The following is a 22,177-nucleotide window of genomic DNA, read 5'->3' as shown; positions in this document are numbered from 1 at the left end:
AAATAATCGAAATAGCGCCATTGTATTTCTTTTATAGCGCTATGTTAAGATGTCATGGGGTAATTTGCATATTGTCTTACTTGGTCAGTCCCCCCACTTCTTTTTATAGGACTTGTGCCCTGAGTGCTAGCAAACGGATCACTCCTACCATTAAAATAACTGACATGTGCCCGCATGCTGTGCAGATCAGCACTGAAGAAAACCTTCGCTGTGGCAGCAGGAGTAAATGAATCATTTGACTTCTGCCTGCACACTGTGCGGTTCAGTGCTGAAGAAAGCCTTCACTGCAGACATCCGTACACAGGAATGCACAACTGCATCACAATGTGGAAGACAAAGATGACAACAGCGTAGGCCCACAATGGCAGAGAGTCTGTCAATACAAAAAGCTAAAATTGCTTCCACTGACTATATTGCTTCGTAAGTCTCACTGGACCACAAAACTTTTAAGTTTCTTCCAAAATGTCATCCATGTAAAACACGTCTGTAGAGACCCGGCCTGACTTTAGAGCTCAGCGTACACTCACACTGGACGGCAAAACCTTCGGGTCGCTCACAAAAAGGCCACCATGTAAATCATGTCAGTGGACGCCGGGCCTGACTTTGGAACACAGCATTCAAGCAGATGCCTTGCACCTCGTTTGAGGAGATAAACTTGCCGGCAAGTGTTTCAAGTTATTTCCTCACAAGCAGTATGACTCGACATCATCATCAGCTCCGAGTTCGTGGCTTACACCCCTCTACCTTGATGCGGCGAGTGTTGTTCAAAGTTCCTCCGTAAGGATCTGGATACCCTGCCTCATAGAAGTCATGTACACGTAGGGTTCGTGCTGGTGACTCACTCGCTCATTGCCAAAAGGATGTCTCAGTTGAAGGATGAGAACACGGTAGGTTGCCTTCACGTACACGTTTATTTTTAAGAAAAGGTCAACAGCGAACCACAAGTAACACACACTAGCAGCAACTGACCACCAACTGTCACCTCAACATTCCCTTGGAACCATTCCAATTCCCAACATTCTGTTTTAAGGTAATACAGAAATCGATCAGAACACTTTTCTTAAAATATCAATACTGCTTAACAATTATATCATGTATGACACATATTTTCAAAACAGATCCTTTTATCATACAGTATTTGGGAATTGTAAAATGCCTAATTAATTCGGGATTACTGGGATTCATTCCTTATCCTGATAAAAGGTAAAATATTCAGGTATATACCACACCAGGAAGCCACACATATCTATGCCTCTCACATTCTACTATATTTCCCCTTTAACTACCAATTTGTCATTTTCACTCTGTCATATGACAAGGTCTTTTTGCGCCTTGAAGTTGCTGGCCATATCAATTCATGAAGACATCAAAGGAGCTTTGCTAGTGCAGAGTTCTCAGCATTATCACACAAAACAAAACACACTCTTTCAGAATGTGGCAAAGTTAAACGGTATCATTTGTTCTTTTTTAGGCTCAATGCTCAATTCCATCAGTCTGAATCCCACAAACAAACAGATATGGTTGAAACATATTGCCATCTTGTCCAAAGGAGACGCTAACCTAGAAAGAATGTATGACAATTAACATTGGGGAGCAGATTTACTAACACTTTGTGCCAGGTTTGCATCACAAAAGTGAACCAAACCTGTCTACTTACCAGCACAAAGCTTGATTTTGACTGGAAATGTGCCTGGAAGTAATGCAAAGCAGCGATTTTGCTGCTACAGATTACTTTGCCTCAGGGGAGCGTTCCATGAGTAACCTACCAGTACAAAACGTATGCTAGACATTTCAAACACACCCTTATACTATGGTGCAAGGGTGTGAGGGTGCTGCTTAGCATTCTGACTGCTGCCAGCCCTAGGTAGAGAGAAGAACAGTGCCCTGTTTTAGTAAATATGGCACTTACTTGAACTCTACTTCTCACTCAATGCACCCCAGCAACTTTGGTTGCTGCTCTACACTGCGGGCATTTTGTAAATATGCCCCTATGCATTAAAGAAAATACAATATCTTTTTTGCCTTTGAGGGTGTTAAAACCTTTCACAGTATTAAAAGAATGAGCCTGGATTGAGAACAGCACTAAAATGCCATATCAAATACAGGAACCAGTGATGATAGAATAAATATTATGTAATAAGTGAGTTTTGATTGAAAATATCAAATTTTCTGGTGCTGCTTCATTATTATTAGTAAGGTTTTTTTAGCAATTGCAAATTAATGTTTGAAAAAAACATATTTTTTAAAGACATTCAAACAAAAATGTGTTTTCCATACATGTTTTATTATCTTTAGCAGTATTAATATTTTAAGAAGGTCGTGTTGATTTACATTTATTGCTAATAAGCGGGGGACTTTTTGTCATTTCAGCGTGCAAATACTTACTTGTGCATATAATCTGCTCCCCCCTGTCTAGCCCACACACATGTGCATTGCTAAACTGCTGCAGTCTTCTATTTCTATGTCACAGAGAATCCTGCGCTGGATTTAATCAATTCTGCGAAATAGTACTACTCTTTTCAGGTCTTTATTTGCAAAATTAATGGAACTGAAATTATATGTTTTTTTCCAGCGAAAGCAGGTTTCCCACTAAGCCAGTGCAGTGTGTGAATGCAATCGCCTACGGGTACATACCTGGTGGTCCCTCTGTAACTCAGGCACCATACCAAAAGGCTCTCTTGGATGAACAGTCAGTGCATCCCCCGCAGTCTCTTAGCCACTGTTTCTGCAGTTGCGATATGAAGGGAGCAAAGGAACAACGTTTTTCCTTCATTTACCTGTGGCCACATCGCATTATTAATGAGGGAATTTCTTATTGAGATTGTGTGGATGTAAAATGCTTATTTGCATGATCAGTTTCACGAAAGTGACTACAAAGCCTCTCCAGCCCCTTCTGTGATATGGAAGTCTCATGGGGAGAACATAATGGACTCAAATTTCCATTGTGCCTCAGAGGCACTTCTGTAGTACATCCCCTGAAAAATACATTCACTGAAGCTTATGCCAGTAATTCATCACCGCCACTAGGGGGCACCTACATGAAGCTTCATCACCTTGCCCAAAGGATTTGCGGACCTTGAAGAAAGGCAGGTTTGAAAGTGAGTCCAATGTTAGAATGCAGAGTAAAATGTGCACGCCAAAGTGTGATTGTTTTATGAACTGCACATCGGTTTTAAGAGGCAACTGTAAAGAAAATGTTGGAATGCAAAACATGTATGCAATTGTGAACATAGGAACATTGCGCACACCATTATCATGTTGGGTGCAATGTTATTCACATGCCCTGTTCAAACATATACTCACAACATGTATTATGAGCAGGTGCCTAGGTCACCCTTGAGCACAAATACTCATTTGCTTCGATCTCATCTCTGCATAAATATTATTGGTAATACTGATAAGTATTTAAATATTTTTAGGAAACAATTCACCTACTGATTTCAAAACGCTTTGTAAAATTAATAAAACAATTTGGATGAATGACAAGTGCACATCAAAATGAATATCATGCTTTTTTGTTACACTTGTTAAGAGTCTCGATTTTGATATTTAGTAATATTTTTTATCTTCAAAATAATGTCTACCTTCAAATGTAATAAAGTTAGCGAAAAGAAGAATATGAACTACTTTGAAAGAAGTGCCCAATTATAAGAAGATATTTTGATATTCACCGTAACAGCATTAATCATGATAAACGCTCGTGGTATTTATATGGATGTAAAATATTTCTCCACTGGGCAGGCTGTAACCTTCCGAGCAGCTCTTTGAAGGTCAGCCATAAGTCAGCAATGTTCCAAGTATATGCTCTGAATCCCAGAAAGAATCTTATGAATGATATGAGGAATGTAGCAATTACATCACTGCCTAATAGAGGAGAGTAGATCTGCCATTGTTAACCTTACACAAGGACTGCAAGAGATATTGGCAGTAGACAATGAAATCCCATCCATATGTCATTATAATGTCAGGTTAAGGGTATATGACTCCTGCAAAACGAAATTGAGAACACGTTCTGTGAACCAAATGCACTTCTTTTCCATTATTAAAAGCATTTTAATGGCTCACTACACTTTTTTACACTTAAAATGTTTCCTGCAATTGTGTAAGGCTTTTTGCATTTAATAGTTTTAGGGAGCTTAAAATGACACAAGAGCACTTATCAATTCAGGTTAAATAAAGGAAAGAATGCTCGTGCTTGCAGCCTCTCTTGTGCTGACAATGCTTTCACAGAAAATGACCATCTTTTAAATGGTTTATTCTCATATTTGGTCCTTAACTGCTTTGCTGGCTGTAGAACTGTGTGGAGTTTACCCCTGCAAACTCTAAAAATTTTTTTTTTGGGGGGGGTGTTTCATAGAGCGCAAACTTGACCAGAAGGTGGGGGCGTGGCTACGCATCAATTAATGGCGGATGCGTGAGCGGAGAGCTCCGCGCCAGCCAAGCAATTTCTCCTGCTGATCGGTGATCCTGCCCAGGCCCGGGGACGCCCTCCTGGGGGTCTTGCAGAGGGGAGCGGCTGGAGCGTTTGGTGCTGCCCCAGGGGACCCGGTGCGTTAATTGAAAACTGCTGTTGCAACGAGCGGAGGCCGGTGGGTCTCTGGGAAAATGGTGACGTGACGAGCGGAGCTGTACCGCGTCACAGCCGAAGATGGAACCATTGCCTATGTGTGTCGACCGAGGAACGCATGTCTGAAGCCAGATCTCTGCAGACTCCACTCCCTTTTGATGGTAGAACTGGTTCCTGTAAGTGATCGGCACCCTGAACCAAATTGGGATCGGCGCTGGAAAGCCCTTAGTGCCAATATTGGCCCTAACCCAGACCTTTCTTCATACAACACACCCCTCCACCAATAACAGACACAACACAATCTGATGGAGAAAGTTGTTGCAGTTTTATTAGCATAAACATTATGCCAACATGATGGGTTATCTTACGGGTGATCCAGAGCAGGCCGCCTCTCGCGACCCGCCCACCTGATGAGCCATAACCCCCGCGGTGTTAACCGTCGGGCGTTGTCAGTTTTGGGAGGAAGGTCTAACCCCTCCCCCGGCGAACCTCTTGTCTGCCCATTACTCACGCCCCTCCCCCTCGGGGGCGGAGCATTGGCAACCACCGGTTGCTCAGGTACAGCCCCGCCCCAAGGTCTAACGGGGCGCCGTCGGTCCTCCAGGATCCATCGTGGATCTCCCTGGGGGATAATTCGCTCACGCACCCTTCCGGTGCTCATGTAGAGGGTACCCTTCTGTACCTTCCCGTATTGGATCGCCCTGTAACTCCGCCTGCAACACAAAGACAAGTCATTAGTAGCAACAAACACACCCCGATCTGCCCAAGAGCAGGGTAAGCGGATGGGAGGGAAAACGCCGGGCAGTCACTAGTCCCGCGATGCAGGATCAGCCTGGGGGTGGGGGCGAGGGTCAACTCGCCGCTGCGTCAGGAACAAAGAGGGCGCTTGACCCTCGCCCCCTAGGCTATATAGCCCTTCATTCCCTCCCCCCAGAACAGGAAGTGACATCACGGGGGGACCACTGGTCCCCCCAACAACTGGACCGCTCTGGGTCTGTGCCATCCTATGGCACTAAGGGTGGCCGCCCTCGTAGGTGGCCACCTTTGGTGTCCCGGGGCAGCCTATCATAGTGCCAATATCGGCCCAAACCTCAGACCTTTCTTCATACAACACACCCCTCCACCAATAACAGACACAACACAATTTGATGGAGAAAGTTGTTGCAGTTTTATTAGCATAAACATTATGCCAACATGATGGGTTATCTTACGGGTGATCCAGAGCAGGCCGCCTCTCGCGACCCGCCCACCTGATGAGCCATAACCCCCGTGGTGTTAACCGTCGGGGCGTTGTCAGTTTTGGGGGGAAGGTCTAACCCCTCCCCCGGCGAACCTCTCGTCCGCCCATTACTCACACCCCTCCCCCTCCCCCTCGGGGGGGCGGAGCGTTGGCAACCCCCGGTTGCTCAGGTACACAACCGCCCGAAGGACTAACGGGGCGCCGCCGGTCCTCCAGGATCCATCGTGGATCTCCCTGGGGGATAATTCGCTCACGCACCCTTCCGGTGCTCATGTAGAGGGTACCCTTCTGTACCTTCCTGTATTGGATTGCCCTGTAACTCCGCCAAGGCTCTGGGTGCGGCAGCCGCCGTCCCAGAGTCCCCCCACACCTTATCTCTCCTCTATTTACAACCCGCTGCTCCCATAGCTTCTGATAGGCCAAGCAGGAAAATGGCCATCCCCACTTCTGATAGGTGAATGCCGTCCTCATCGAAGCAGCCCGTACATTTGGTATGTAACAGACTGTGCCTTATGAAGCCGAATCCCCTTTGCTCAGTGAATTTGCGCATGGCACTGTTCACCCGTCTGCGGGAAGTCTCAACGGCCACCCCGATCTAGCGTTTTTCCAATGCAGTCTTGGAGTGATTTCAGACCACCATAATTCACAAGGCCCCAAAAGGTTGCTCAAATCGCACAGCGGGCCCCTCATTGTCTGTAGCAGGACCCTGCGCTCCAAGTGGACCAACTCCTCGCCCCCCCAGATGTAAAATTAACAAGTCTGGTGGAGATTCACCCCGTCCAATAACTGCTGAAATACACGCTTCACGCTACTCCAGTGTAAGTCGGCCGACACTATCCACCTGATCTTTGTTGTTGAGAAACCATGCTTCCATTTTCCGCTCTCAGCCCACCGGGCTACGCTTAGGATTCTCACATTTCCTGCCACCCAAACAGATTTACCTACCAAATAAAAGATGCAGATGCTTAAAACGATATTTATTAACAACACTCCAAGTTAAACACTGCAATCAATAACACTGACTGAACGTCACACGCATAGTATTCAAATTAAAACACAAACTTCCAGAAAGCCACTCCAGTTCCAACCCACTCAAGAGCGAATGTACCGTTTGTAACAGTTAAACGCCCAGCGCCCCACCTGTTTTATATTTTCCACTGGCAAACCTGCCTGAAATGCTGTGGTCGCTGCTCCTATCCTAAATGAATGGGGACAAAACCTTTTTCCCTGTCTTTTGCTGCCAGATAAGTCTAAACAAGTGTCCATGATGCGCTGCAGTTGGTACTTGGTCAGGGGGGTTTCGTCTGCATGGATCAGCAGGTAACCATCCACAGGGGGGCGCTGTGCAAGGTAAACCTCGACCAGCCATACGGGGCAGTACCTGGCAATTTCCAATTTGTTCAGCACTATTACCCTGCCCGCACCTCCTTGGTCTCTTTTGGATTGTCTCAACCTAATAGACAAGCAGTCCCCAACCAATGTAGTATCCTGCCTACACAAGGCTATGCCTGATTTGTCATTCTTCGAGGTGGCCACAATTTCCCCTATTCTGAACGCACCAAAGAAGGCTAGTGCAAAGGTTACGGAAAATAGAGCTTCCTCGAACGCTGAACTGGTGGCCCTTTCTGTGTTGTCCAGCATCCCTTTCAAGGTCGCAAAGTCAATCGCTGCCCTATTGTCAGGAGCACGGGGCTCGCTTCTAGACCAACCCTTCAGTACTGACCTTATTAAAAAGGTGTTGGTTGGGTCAGGCTGTCCCCTCAGTCTAGCGCGGTGACTAATGGCCGACAAATGCCCCGCCACCCAAGATTGTGACTTGCCCTCATCTTTCGCCCACATGATAAAATCCTGAGTCCTGGACTCCAACGTAGGCATCTCTTCTTCCCAGTCCCCGGTGACAGCACAGAATTTCTCCACTCCTGCCCGGTAATGCTTGACTGTTCGCGGAGCCAAAGCCAGCTCGCCTAGACCTCTCAGTCGCTTCTCCGATTCAGAATGAACCACAGGTGTTCTGGGAATCTTGTCATTTCTTCCTTTGCTCTCGGCCATGCCTCCCGAAACCTGTGCCACTGGAAGCGAGAAAGAGCGTCAGCAGCTGTGTTCTGGACCCCTTGGATATGTTGCGCTCTACATTCTACATTGCAAACCAGACAAACCCTCATCAACTGTCTGAGTAAGCATAAAACTAAAGGGCAAGAAGCTGACTGAAAATTGATGGCCTGTACCACAGCTAGATTATCTGACCACATCAAGACTCTACGTGCAGCTAGCTTCGCTGGCCAAAGATAAAAAGCTACCACAATAGGAAACAATTCTAGCACAGTGATGTTGGAAGTCACTCTCTTCTTCCGCCACACGTTAGGCCATCTTTGGGCGCACCAGTCAGTGTCAATAATAACACCAAATCCTTCCCTACCAGATGCATCTGTGAACATAGCCAGTTCAGGAGACCCCGCCCAAGGTGCCCTCCAAACTACAGAGCCGTTGAAATCAGCAAAAAATGTAGCCCACATCTTCAGATCTTCTTTCATGCCTTTACTAAGTCTCACCAAATGATAACTCTTACTGACTTTAGCGGACGCCCTTGCCAACCTGCGCGCAAAGACCCTTCCTGCCGGAATGATTCTGGCGGCAAAGTTGAGTTTCCCCAGCAGACCTTGCAAGAAACCTAGCGTCACCTTGTCCTGACCAAGAGCCAAAACAATGGACTGCGCCAGATCCCGAACCTCGTCTGCTGGTAACTTACACTCCCCCATCACCGTGTCAATCTCAATCCCTATGAAGGTCAAAACCTGCGCAGGCCCAACTGTTTTACCGGGCGCAAAGGGGACCCCTAAAGTAGTAGTGAGTTCTTCAAACTTCTGCAATATCTCGCTACACTCCCTAGACCCCTGACTCCCTACAAAAAGGAAGTCGTCAAGGTAATGGGACTCCCCACTGATCCCGTAGCGGGATTGCAATGCCCACTGCAGGAAGCTGCTGAATGCTTCAAAGTATGCGCAAGACACTGAGCAACCCATCGGCATGCAACGATTGTAGTATTACTTTCCATCCAATTTGAAGCCTAGCAGGTGTTGACTGCTAGGATGCACCGGCAACAACCTAAAGGCTGATTCTATGTCTGCTTTGGCCAACCACGCCCCTACACCTGCTCTTCTTACCAGATCCAAAGCTACAAATGCAGCGTGCAGTAGGAGACGGAGCAAGACCCCTCCTCTAACCCATCGTTAACTGACGCTCCTTCAGGGTGAGAGAGATTGTGAATAAGCCTGAAAGCCCCTGGTTCCTTCTTAGGGACAACCCCCAGCGGTGACACCACAACGTTTTTTAAAGGTGGGCTGGAAAAAGGGCCAGCTACTCTACCTAGCAATCTCTCCTTCTCTACTTTGGCTTTGACCAAAAGAGGCAACTCCCTAGCTGATCTTAAATTTTCAGCCTCTCTGGGGGCCTCATAGCCCACGTAGGGTATCTTAAAACCTTCGCTAAAACCAGCAAGCAGCAGGAGCCTGTCGCGTGAGAGCAGATACTTTTGTAAGAGGGGTAAAATATTACTCAAGATCACAGGCGAGGGCCCCTTACTAACGCCTGCTGTAAGGCCTGCAAGTTCGCCCGGGAGCAAATCAGGGGGGGTGGTAGAAGGGAGGAGGAATGGCGCTGACGCTATTGCTTGCTACCTGAATCTTTTGTGGGCTTGGAGGCTCCCCCTTGCTGAGTGGTGCAAGATTCTGCTGAATGGAAGCCCCCACATTTGTTGCAGGAATGGGCAAATTTACAAGACTTCCCCCAGGCGCAATGACCGGTGTTGAAAGAGCGACAAATGGCTGGGGACGACCTCCTGAAGGACCCTCTGTTGCCCCCTCTATTCCTGTAGCCACCCCGAAAGGACTGTCTATCCTGCTGCTGTTCGCTACGCTGCGTGGAGTTGCTAGAGTCCTTACTTCCCTGCTTCTTGTCCAACGCCCCCCCATTGCGAAGCAGATTAGAGCCCATGTGGTCTAGCCACAGCTGAACCTCTTTCTGGTCCCATCTCATCTCAGGACACAAGGACATCCTTCTCCGAAATTCTAAGTCATATGTCACCCAACCTTGACCGCCCCAAGGAGCGGCTTCTTTTCTTATCAAGGTACTGTACTGGACAAGCGCCTGTGCCTGTTATGGGTGTTTCTCTAATATCACCCCCTGTAAAATAGCAAAAGCATCTAGCCAATTTTCAATGGTCTTCTCCGGCCACTGTTGGTATTTGGTCTTTTTATCCTCCTCTTTCACCCCGGCCTTCCTGGCATCAGTCCCTTCCTGACCTAACAACAGTAGCAAGAATATATCAATCAATTCCCGCCTCCATATCAATTCCTTGGCCGCTAAAGGGACTTGCCATGCCAGGTGACAGTGACCTGCCAACAGGGGTGCGGCCGCCACTTGGGGCTCAGGGTTAGGAGTGGGAGGTGCTGCCAAGGGGACTAAGCAAGCAGCGCTTCCTGCAGACGAAAAGGTATTAGATGCCAAAGGTGAAACCACAGTACCACTGTCCAATGTAGAAGCCACAGTCGTACCGGAGTTTTGAGTGGGAGTGACCACCCACGTCAGCGATCACAGTATCGCTGACGATGGCAGGCGCCGGTAACGCAGGAAGAGCGGGCGCCTGAAGAGGGGTAGGCGACACAATGCTTCTGCTCGTCAGCGGCGGAGAAGGACTCGCCAAAACGGCAGGGGTGTTGGGCACTTGCGGGAGAGACGAAGTGGAAGGCAAAGCAGCCGCCGGCGGAGCGCCCCAAACAGAAGCCGCCGCCTTTGCTCCCCCACCATTGTCCTCAGGTCTACACACAGTCATGGCGGTCGGTGCGGGAGGGACCCTTGCTCCAATGAGCTCTCTCATAAAATCTTTAAGGGAATCTGACAATAGACCACGGTCCTCCCGAGTGGCATAAACGGGCGGGACCGGGACAGGGTCTTTGGGAGCGACTGTTGACACACAAGGCAAAGCGTGTCTTGGCGGGGGCTCGATTTGTGCGATCACAGTTCTGCTTTTGCCTGCTGGAGCGACTGTTGACACACAAGGCAAAGCGTGTCTTGGCGGGGGCTCGATTTGTGCAATCGCCGTTTTGCTCTTGGCTGCTGGAGGGACTGGAGGGAACTCTTTGGACGTTTGCTTCTTCGCCCTTTTGGACGATCTGGTCGGACCACCCTCCTGCATTTCGGAATCGGACAGGGGTGCCTCGCAGATGACCCCAGAGTTAACACCTTCAGCCTCCTTCAAAAGCCCATTGGCCCAGGATAGACCCTTCCCCTTGGCCTGGCTTTCCATAATCGACGGCGGATCGGTTCAAAATCTGAGGGTAGGAGGATAAGAGAAAATGAGAAATGACCAAGCACTAGGGTGGCACGTGCAAACCTCCATGGGCCCGTTAACGACCCAGTCCCTGAACCCCCACCTACTTACTCCATTCGAGGAAACTAGGCGTGAGCTAACTCCGGACCCGACCCAAACTTCACTCTTGCACTGCTGAATGTAGAGAAAGAGAGGTTTAGCAACTTATTCATACCGAGTTGTCCATTAGTTCATGCCATCCTATACTTGGCACCTCCCTGCCCCCATCCCACAATGCGTTACGCCCTATGCCCCTTATTATACCTGCTCCCAATCCTGTTCGCACGGTCCCCCAGTGAATGTATTCTTCGGGCACTTCTCTCTGAAATTAGAAAATGAAATTAGACTTGCACCACCATATTTCACCTCATAGGCAGCCTACTGCCCACAGTAGGCCAAGCCTGCTTACTCATGCTCCGTTCATACCGTCCAATCCAGCAACCTTCTCTTGGTGGTGGACTGCAGCAAAAGTAACAAGACCATTAATTCTTTAACCGCCCCCTCCCCCCCATACACCCGGCCCTAGTAAGCATACCAATTATAACATCTCAAAATTACTTGGCCTATACTCTTCCTAAATTCGTTCCCCATGTGAGGAAAAGCAGACAAGAATATCCATACTTGCCCCTTATACCTGCGCCACCTCGCGTGTGACCAATCCGGGCCGAACAACTCCATGGTGTCTGCCCTGCAGAAAGATAAATGAACACATAAATCTCCCCCCCCTTTCCTCCCACTCAAACGCCCACCCGCTGCTCCCCTCCCTATGCAACGAAACCATCTTTGTTATGCACAGGGTGTTTTAATATCGGAAAAAGCGCAGAACTCTCTAAAATTATCAAGAATGTGTGAATGCATTACTACCAAACGAATCCATACAAGTGCACTCGTGCAACAGAAAATGAAACATTGACGGCATCAATCCCCCCTGGGAAACGAAAGCGTGACACTAAAACATCCAGGCCGAGGAGCGCGAAGGAGGGGAGGGGAGGGGAGGGGAGGGAAGGGGGTTGTGAAGTGCGCATGCGCAGGGGACGCACCCGCGCGACTCACCTGCACCGGACACGCCACGTACCCAGCGGCCCAGCAGGGGCTCCGACGGCCGGCGGACCTGCCGGAGGCGCAATATGTGGAACAACAAGTCTCACGGTAATGTCCATCCCGGGCCCCACCACCCCGAGAACAGCCACCCCGGTGGACAGATCCGACGGACAGCTAGAGAGACTAGGAAGGTGCTCGCTGGCCGCGAGACCCCAGAGCACCGCCTGCAACGCCCGCCTAGGGCCCGGTGAAGGGAGGAGAGAGCGGGTTTCAAAAACGTGCCCCACAAGGCCAACAATGAGCCACTATGTGGGGGGGGGCAAGGCGGCTGGTCAATGCTGGCCCCACAACCGCTGAAGGCCAGGCAGGACCCCGAAGAACATGGCGTTGCAAAGGCGACACGGGCCCGCCCGCGTAGGCCCACCCACACGACATCAGGCATGGGGCAGCCCCACGGGGGGGCGGTCAAATCATGACCGCCGCTGCCTAGCAGTCCCCGTCAGCAAAGCGAGGGGGAGGACGAGAGCCACCTGACGAGGCGACCCAGGCTAGGAGACCCCGCGCAGGCCACAAGGAGAGCGGAACCCCCACCACGACGCCGCATCCCCCCACTACCCCACAACCTTACCTAAAGAGGCCCCTACCCAACCACGCACCGTGTCGGGAGGGCCAGACCCAGCGAAACGGGAGCAACGCAGCAGCAGCAAACTCCGGTAGAGCGCACCCAGCCCCCAGACGAGCGCCGGAGGAGGCTCCCAGAAGGAACCAAGCACCCCTCCCGAGCACCCCCCACCCACGGGCCCTGGCCAGCCTTGGAAACCCCTAGCGCACCACCCACCAATGCTACCCTAGAGTCCCAGACCTCACCTGAACAATAAGATAAAACGCCGGGCAGTCACTAGTCCCGCAATGCAGGATCAGCCTGGGGGTGGGGGCGAGGGTCAACTCGCCGCTGCGTCAGGAACAAAGAGGGCGCTTGACCCTCGCCCCCTAGGCTATATAGCCCTTCATCCCCTCCCCCCAGAACAGGAAGTGACATCACGGGGGGGACCACTGGTCCCCCCAACCACTAGACCGCTCAGGGTCTGTGCCATCCTATGGCACTAAGGGTGGCCGCCCTCGTAGGTGGCCACCTTTGGTGTCCCGGGGCAGCCTATCATTCACAGGGGCCTCATTGCGGCCCCAGTGACCCTAATCTGCAGGGGCGGAGCGCTGCGCGGCATCTTGTTCCAATGCCCAGCGCTGCCCTGGGGGCTTGACACTTCCATAACTGACAGTGAGCTGTGATCCTCAGGTATGTAGCAGGGACTCTACCCACAGAGACTGGAGTTAATTGGGGGCACTGCGGGTGTAGAGTGAGCGATACGCCTGGCTGAATTCATTTACAAGGAGCACCATTTGGCTAAGCTTTACTTCCCATGATCTCCTCAGACTTCCTGTGAGCTGGCTGTGGCGATGGGGGAGAACGGGAGTGTAGCGGAGTGGTCTGCATTCTTTGGAGCGGGAGGGTCCCGTGAAATACTGCCCACATAGATCACTGCAACCTTTCCCCCGCGACAAGGTACTACACCAGACAATTGTTCCAGTGTGGAAAGTGGAGAGATCGGACATTTCGACCTATATATCTTGATAGTTATAGCTTGACGCACTGCCGGTATTGGTTACAACACTAGCTCCCGCACAGTTCAATTGCCTGTTGCTTCTCCATGGGCTTGGAGACCATAACCTTTAGCACGATCACACAATTATAACATACCAGCTCCTTGGACAGAGTTTGTCACACCAGGATTTTCTCCTCATCGAAGGTCGCTCTATAGCACTTTGATACAGTGGGGTTGCTGCATTGCCATGGATGGCCACAGCAACCTATGACGCTACCACACTGGGAATGAAATGCATAGGCGGAGAGGTCGGGCTGGCCATTGACTGGAGGGATCCTCCCAGGAGGCCCTATAATAAACTTGGGCCTAATGCCATCCTTATCCCTTCTAGATGTCCCCTAAAATACAGTCCAGAAGAGTCCCCCCATACTAAGTGGGTCGAAACGTCGTCGACAGCATCACCGAACACACCAACATACAGCCAGTGTCACCATACACCCAGGCTGTTGAGAAATCTTACTAAATGAATGGTTGATTCTAGTCTATGGATACCTGTTTGTAAATTGCACACTGTATATAAGTCACATTTGTTTTTTGGTTCCATGCTTCACTTGGGGACACAACGCACAAAATGTAGCGCTTTTTGAATTTAAGAAATTGTCTTATCCTACTAAACTGTATATTAATTAAACATCAAAAATCGAACTGTGTAGAGTGTCCATTCCTCCGATGTTAACTAGGCCTTTACAAAATGAATTGCCATTGTGCATCGATTACTATAATTGTTTTTTTACTAGCCGCAAGAACCATTGTTTTCCTGAATAAACTAGAATAAATACAGGACATATCTCTGATTCACCCTTGCACTCGCTCGGCTGTTAATGTGCCACTGCCCAACAGAGTGGACGAAGACCTGGAGGACGCAGATTGGTTACCTGAGACGCAGTCGCTTACAGCATTTTCAGCATTCAAGGGGGAATGATACTACTGCATAGTGTGGAACCGCGCCGGGCATGTGGCGGGGGTGCGACCCCACAAGACCCTTGACAGAGGGGGAGGATAGCACTGTGAGTGCCTCGTCGGAGATCTAGCCGGTAGCCCAAGATACACCCTTTACATCACCCATTGCCAACCCTCTGAAGGGGCCTATCCTTGAGGGTGGCTGGCGCCTTGGTGACGAATCGGGCAAACTCAGAATCCAAGTACTGTGGGAGCAGTCAAGAGTTTTCAACTATTTTGCACCCTGAGGAGGAACGTGCTGGAGGCACCTGTGGCAATTTGGTGCAAACAGAGAGTGGGCTGCACGCGATCGGAGGTGGTGAAGCACGGTGCGCTAGCCATGGGAAAACCTAGGGGGAAGCTGGGGGAGTCCTCCCCCACAACAGGACAATAGTTCTGCAGATTCAGTGCCTAAGGAACATGGATGTGACCCTATTGAGATACTGGTACACCAACAATATGCCAAAATCCTGAAAACTATCGCTGATACCAAAGTAACACTTCACCAAGACATCAGAATGGTGGCAGTGGGTCTGGCATTGTTGTGAACGGAATATAGTAAATTGTCTGATCGGGTGAAGCATACCGTATCGACTCTTGAGGAATTCACCCCTGCACAGAAAGTCCTGGCCGCCACAGTGGAGGACCTTTCGGATAGAATGGGGGTGCTGGAGCGCAGAGCGGAGGATGCAGAGTGACGCAATTGTCACAACAAAGTGCAGGTCTTGGGGTTGCCGTAAGGAATTGAAGGGCAAGACATGATAACCTTCCTGGAAAACTGGCTGAGGGACATGGTGGCAAGGGAGGGCCTATCACAATTTTATACTTTGAAAAGGGCCCATCGGGTGCCAAACAGACCGCCGGTACCGGGAAGAACTTCGCGAACAGTGGTGGCCAGTTTGCTTCATTATCGAGACAGAGACCTGCTGCTCCAGAGAGCAGAATCAGATGGCCCTTATACGGTGGACACCTGCAAGGTCTCTCTGTTACCAGACTACACATTGGAAGAACAACGGCAGCGTCCGTCCTTCTTAGAAGTCAAGCGAATGATGCTCGAGGACAGAATTCTGTGCTCGCTGATGTTCCCGGCCAGGCTGCGAATTAGGTTGGACGGGAAAACTCACTTCTGCAACGATCCTAAATCTGCCTGAGAGTGGGTGGAAACCTACAAGGCAGAAGACCATGCTAAGCCTCAACCACGACAGCCAGGGGCAAGAACGGGGGAACCTGGGAAACGATCCCGGAGGCGGCAGCGACAGAGAGCCATGAAGAAACCGAGTTCGTCGCAGATGGCGGAGGAGAGGGCAAGTGCACTGCAAACAGTAGCGGAGATGTTGCAGGATGGAGAATCGGTGCAGGAGAGGGGATCAGATTTTAATCATGGAACTGTAGAATCAGGATCAGACACTTCACAAAGTGGACATAACAGTATGCCGGAGGTGAACCAGCAGACGGCTGATGAGATCTTTAAATAAGTGATGGATAGTTTTTCCCACTCTTCCCACCGTTTTCCCCTTTTTCTCTCCCTTCCCTCTATTCTTTTGTTCTCCTCTTCCCCTTTTCCTATCTGTCACTCCCCCCTCCTTCCCTCTGATATCCTAAGTACTGAGAGGCCTGCATAACTTGTGTAGGTTTATGTTGAATACAGTGGCCGTTTTCCAGGTGGATGAGGGTGTGGGGGCCTGGGGGGTGCCCTGGGCACGGGCAGGGACAGCCTATATAGGCTGGAATGCCATGGGTACTTCATTGATCTACCACTAAACGTTAGAAGCTTTGGTCACGCTCCCTTGTAGGTCCTTGGTTTGTTCCTAGGACCTTGTTGTTTTGTCGTAAGATTGTGCTATGCACTGTTTTTATGAGTTTGGGCAGCTGATTGTTATCAGTCTGCTCATGGGTGTGGGAGTTCATTGTTTGGGGTTGTTGCTACATACCAGGTGGTCTATGCTTATTTTCAGGGCTGATGAGGTGGGGGAGATACTAGGGGGAATATTGCTTTACTGGTTCGCACATCAGCTAGTTAGATCTGAAGGATTCAAGCTCCTTACTTGGAACATGGTATGGGTTCCCCTGCTAAGCGCTATTGTATACTGTATTATCGATGCCATAGGGGTATACATATAGCGCTGTTACAGGACACCCACCTCACAGATCCTGAGGTGGGACAATTGAAACGTAGATGGAGGGGGCAGCTGTATGCGACTACTTACTCTGCTTTTGCGAGGGGAGCTCTTGTGTGGATTCGGACGGGTGTACCTTTCCAACTTTCCCGTCAATTAGTGGATGTGGAAGGGCGATATGTGGTGATACAGGGGAAGTTGGCCGAGAGCGAGATAACACTGGGAAGTGTGTATGCTCCCAATCAAGAACAGATCCCCTTCCTGGAGAGGTTATTGGGTGCCCTGGCTGGTGTGGATGCTGACAATTTGACACTAGGTGGTGACTCCAACTGTGTATGTAATGTTGAATGGGATAGATCTACCCCCCTACTGCGGGGCACGCTGGCATCCACCACGGCACAATAGTTCAGGTGGTGGGCTGAGGGGTGGAGATTTGTAGACATGTGGAGACTTCAAAATGATCAACAACAAATATATTCCTATTACCCTCATCTGTATGATCTCCATACACAATTGGACATTTTCTTTGCTCTACTACACTGACCCATATGTTATTTGAGATGGAATACTACGGGAGAGCCATATCGGATCACAGTCCCCGGCTTATGCGGTTTGCTCCTACTTTTGAGAGATCTCTAATTCCCTTGTGGAGACTAAACTCTGTTTTGCTGGAAGACGACGGATTTAAACAGATTTTGACAGCAGCATCCACCACCCATTTTTCTGAGAATCAGGAGAAAACCAGCTCTTTGTTGCTTAAATGGGAGGCGTTTAAGGTGGACACCAGGGGACAATGCTTGGGACAAACAGTAGGCCTCCGACGAGAGATAGCCAGGGAACTGGGAATGTTGGAACAGCAATTACTAGACCTAGACAGGGAATTGATGAGCGGCTTTGTGGTACAAAATAAAATGGCGGAACTTAGGAGTTGTTATAATGCTAAGTGGGACAGGTTGCAGACAGTGGACATGTCCAAGTATAGTGGGTGGCAACATGAGGAAGGGGGTAAGGCTGGTAGATTGTTAGCTTGGCTGTTTCAACCTGAGAGTCGGGGAGTGCCTATCCGGAGCATCACGGCTGGTACGGGGCAAGTGCTTTGTTCTTCAGGTGATATTAACGAGGCATTCCATAGATACTACAAAAATCTGTATCAGCAGCCAAGGGTCGCCCCAATCTAAGCGATGCAGACATATCTGGATGCACTACGGTTGCCAGTGTTAGAGGACAATGTCAGTAACTCCCTGGCATCAGCGGTCAAGGTGGGGGAAATCAGTGAAGCGATTAAGGGGATGGCGAAAGGGAAGACTCCTGGGCCTGCTGGCTTACCAGTGGACTTTTATTTAGCATTCATTGATATCCTGGCCCCACAGCTGGAACACCTTTATGCGACTGCGCTTGAGGAGGGCATGTTTCCACCCTCCATTAGAGAGCGGCTGGTAGTCCCCAAACCTAAATCTAGGACTGACCACCCTAGAGTGACGGATTTCAGCCCTTATCCATATTAAATACAGATTTTAAAATTCTAAGCAAGACACTAGCTACTAGGCTCCTGCCATACATGCAGCGGTTGATCCATACCGACGAGAGCGGTTTTATACCCACACGGTCCACCTCTAACAATCTGCGTTGTAGTGTATTTCCTATATTCCCAATAGGCTCTGCGCATTGGAATAATATATCCTATAGATTAGACGTAGGACTGAGGTCGACTAGGTCTCTATCGAATATATTAAACTTAATAGTGAGTGCCAGCTAGCTCAGAGGTCACTAGAAACGTAGTCGAATTCACAAGAAGGGATTAGTTTCTGACAACCGCATAAACATGACAACTTTGTTTCCCAAGAATAAGAAATGTATCTCTAGAGTCGCGGCAACAATAGATAAGTATTTCACTCAGTCACTCGTGCATGCTTTGTTTCTACAGAGGTGCAGAGAAATAGAGAGACGGGCGTTTTCAATAAAAGGTTTTATTGAACAGTCCTCTTTCTCGTGCAAGTAAAGTGAACTTCTACAATCGTAATGCAGACTGCAAAGTATAATGCGTACATCGAGAACTCCCTTCCCATTCACCTCAGATCCTCCACCCAGTATCTTTCTTTTCGTAAGTTACTTAAAACCTTCCTCTTTTCTCAAGCTTTTCATCTGTAACTCCTCTCCCATTTCAGCTTAGCGGTCCTTTTATTTTGGTTTCCATCTATGCCTGTACTTATAAGCGCCAAGAAACCGCACGGTGTACGTTGCGCTATATAAATACTTTAAATTCAAATTCAACAATATTATAACATAATACTGTAAGAGCATTGTATGATTTCTAAACCATATATAAATACATACATAAATAACAATGGTTAAAAATACTCAACTGGTGCTTCTAAAATACACCTACCCCAATGTACCTAACCTAAATCTAGTACGCGGGAAGAAGTAAGTATTGTGTAGCATAGGTTTTAGTTTTCTTTGCCAAGAATCTATCCAAGACTTCTCTAGGTTCTAATCTGCTCCATATCTTAGTTTAGAATAAAGGAGGTCTGATATTACTGTCTCGGGACTCAATTTCCCAACACCCGCAAGGGGAGCTTGGAAACATTGGAGCTGAATTCTCGCTGAGAGAAATGCAGCCTCTCGATCAGTGCGTCAGCTGGAGGGTCGGCTTCCTTCGGCACTTGCTGTAGCGAGCTGTATCGGGCAAGTAGATAGTCGAACTGCTCCTAACCACCGTGTCTTGCTAGAGCAAGTGAAGGCATATTTATACCTTGAAGGTGTCTAGTTTGACGGAAAGTCAGGCATAATAACGTCAGGAAAGAACCCCAAAGTACATGAGTTCTTGGACAAATCAATATTCAAGCAAGGGAAGGTCCCTGACTGCTTAAGCCGATTTTCCAAGAAATCGTTGTGACGTTTGGTATGGATGAAAGTAGCTATGCCTGTATTTGGTCTGCATGGGCTATGTCTAAATAAGGGATTGATTTCTATGCCTATATTAGGGCAATGTGAATTGTACCTATATAAGGGCATGAATCAGGAAAATTCACTTGGAGCCTAAAACGCCACACAACACCCACTCCACTTTATTATGTACGACATTACTAAGTTCTAAACACATAAAACATATCTAAACATGATGTGTTAAAACCCCACCCAAAATACATAAAAATGCATTCGAAATGGTTGTACAGGAAAAGAGCATTTGTGCTGTACGCATTTAAAAGCAATCTTTCATTCAAAGCATATAGATGACATTTAAAAAATGCTATCCAAATTAATCATGAAAATACATCTATGAAATGGCTCTTAAATACAGAAGAAAAACTTGAGACCATTCCATGACAGAATATATAAATTGTTTGGTTGTAGACAAGGTCAAATATTGCCTCTTGGAAGTATTCAAAGACTTCTTGTTCTCTAGGAATAGTTCTACTGTAAGCAGATTACTTTGTGCCCAAAAAAATTGGAAAAAAGTCAAATCATAGAAAAATAGAGTTCCAAAGTTAGACGTTTGTTTTGGAAAGAGAAGGTTGAATCCAGAGTCTCACAGAACACTATGTGCTAACTTCAAAAGTCAGTGTCATTGTTTGGAGAAAACATCAAATCTTCTAAGCTGGTAAATAATTTGTCTACTACTGTAGGTGAAAGTTGGACTACCTCGTTAAGCAGTTCAACCACACATAGATGAGAAGCATCGCCGTCAGCGTCAGTCGCATTAGCAATGTTGGAAGTAGTTGATACCTGTGTGCCTGTTGCTCCACGTATCTCACCGTTGGCATTTTGCATCTGTAAGATCTCAACGAATGCCGTCATCAGGATTGGTGCAAAAACAACAGTTGATGGACAGAATGCAGAACTATGTCATACATTCACCCCAGTACAGAGATCTGGGCCTAAATCCATAGTTTTTTTGCTCACCACACCACCCCAATTCAGACATGGCCTTATGAAAATCAGCCTTGACCCTGTGCCTCATGGGAACAGTCCAGCCCGAACTGCCAAGCCATGTCTTCCTTGGACCAGAATCAAGCATCCTGGGACCGGTTTCTGGCTATCAGCCATCTTCAGCCAGGATAGATTGACTCCAGTGGTGTGGAGAGCACGGGACTCACGTCTGAGCATACCCGTCCCACTCGGGGTGACAAATGCAAAAACAACAGTTGATGGACAGATTTCAGAACAATGTCATACATTCATCCCAGTACAGAGATCTGGGCCTAAATCCATCGTTTTTGTGCTCACCACACCACCCAATGCAAAAACAACAGTTGATGGACATGGCCATGTCTGAACTGGGGTAGTGTGGAGTGCAAAAAAACGATGGATTTACACCCAGATTTCTGTACTGGGGTGAATGTATGACATTGTTCTGCATTCTGTCCATCAACTGTTGTTTTGCTTTTGTCACCCCGAGTGGGATGGGTATGCTCAGACGTGAGTCCCCTGCTCTCCACACCACTGGAGTCAAGCTACCCTGGCTGAAGACGGCTGATAGCCAGAAACTGGTCCTAGGATGCTTGATTCCGGTCCAGGAAAAACATGGCTTGGCAGTTCGGGCTGGACTGTTCCCATGAGGCACAGGGTCAAGGCTGATTTGCATATGGCCATGTCTGAACTGGGGTGGTGTGGAGTGCAAAAAAACGATGGATTTAGGCCCAGATCTCTGTACTGGGGTGAATGTATGACATTGTTCTGCATTCTGTCCATCAACTGTTGTTTTGCATTTGTGACCCCAAGTGGGACGGGTATGCTCAGGCGTGAGTCCCATGCTCTCCACACCACTGGAGTCAAGTTATCCTGGCTGAAGACGGCTGATAGCCAGAAACCGGTCCTAGGATGCTTGATTCCGGTCCAGGAAAGACATGGCTTGGCAGTTCGGGCTGGACTGTTCCCATGAGGCACAGGGTCAAGGCTGATTTGCATAAGGCCATGTCTGAACTGGGGTGGTGTGGAGTGCAAAAAAACGATGGATTTAGGCCCAGATCTCTGTACTGGGGTGAATGTATGACATTGTTTGGCATTCTGTCCATCAACTGTTGTTTTTGTATTTGTCACCCCGAGTGGGATGGCTATTCTCAGACGTGCGTCCCATGCTCTCCACACCACTGGAGTCAAGCTATCCTGGCTGAAGACGGCTGATAGCCAGAAACCGGTCCTAGGATGCTTGATTCCGGTCCAGGAAAGACATGGCTTGGCAGTTCTGGCTGGACTGTTCCCATGAGGCACAGGGTCAAGGCTGATTTGCATATGGCCATGTCTGAA

The sequence above is a fragment of the Lissotriton helveticus genome, chromosome 8 (genome assembly GCF_964261635.1).
Source record: "Lissotriton helveticus chromosome 8, aLisHel1.1, whole genome shotgun sequence".
Classification (NCBI taxonomy): domain Eukaryota; kingdom Metazoa; phylum Chordata; class Amphibia; order Caudata; family Salamandridae; genus Lissotriton; species Lissotriton helveticus.
The sequence above is the reverse complement of the archived record's forward strand: the minus strand, read 5'-3'. Positions refer to the sequence as shown.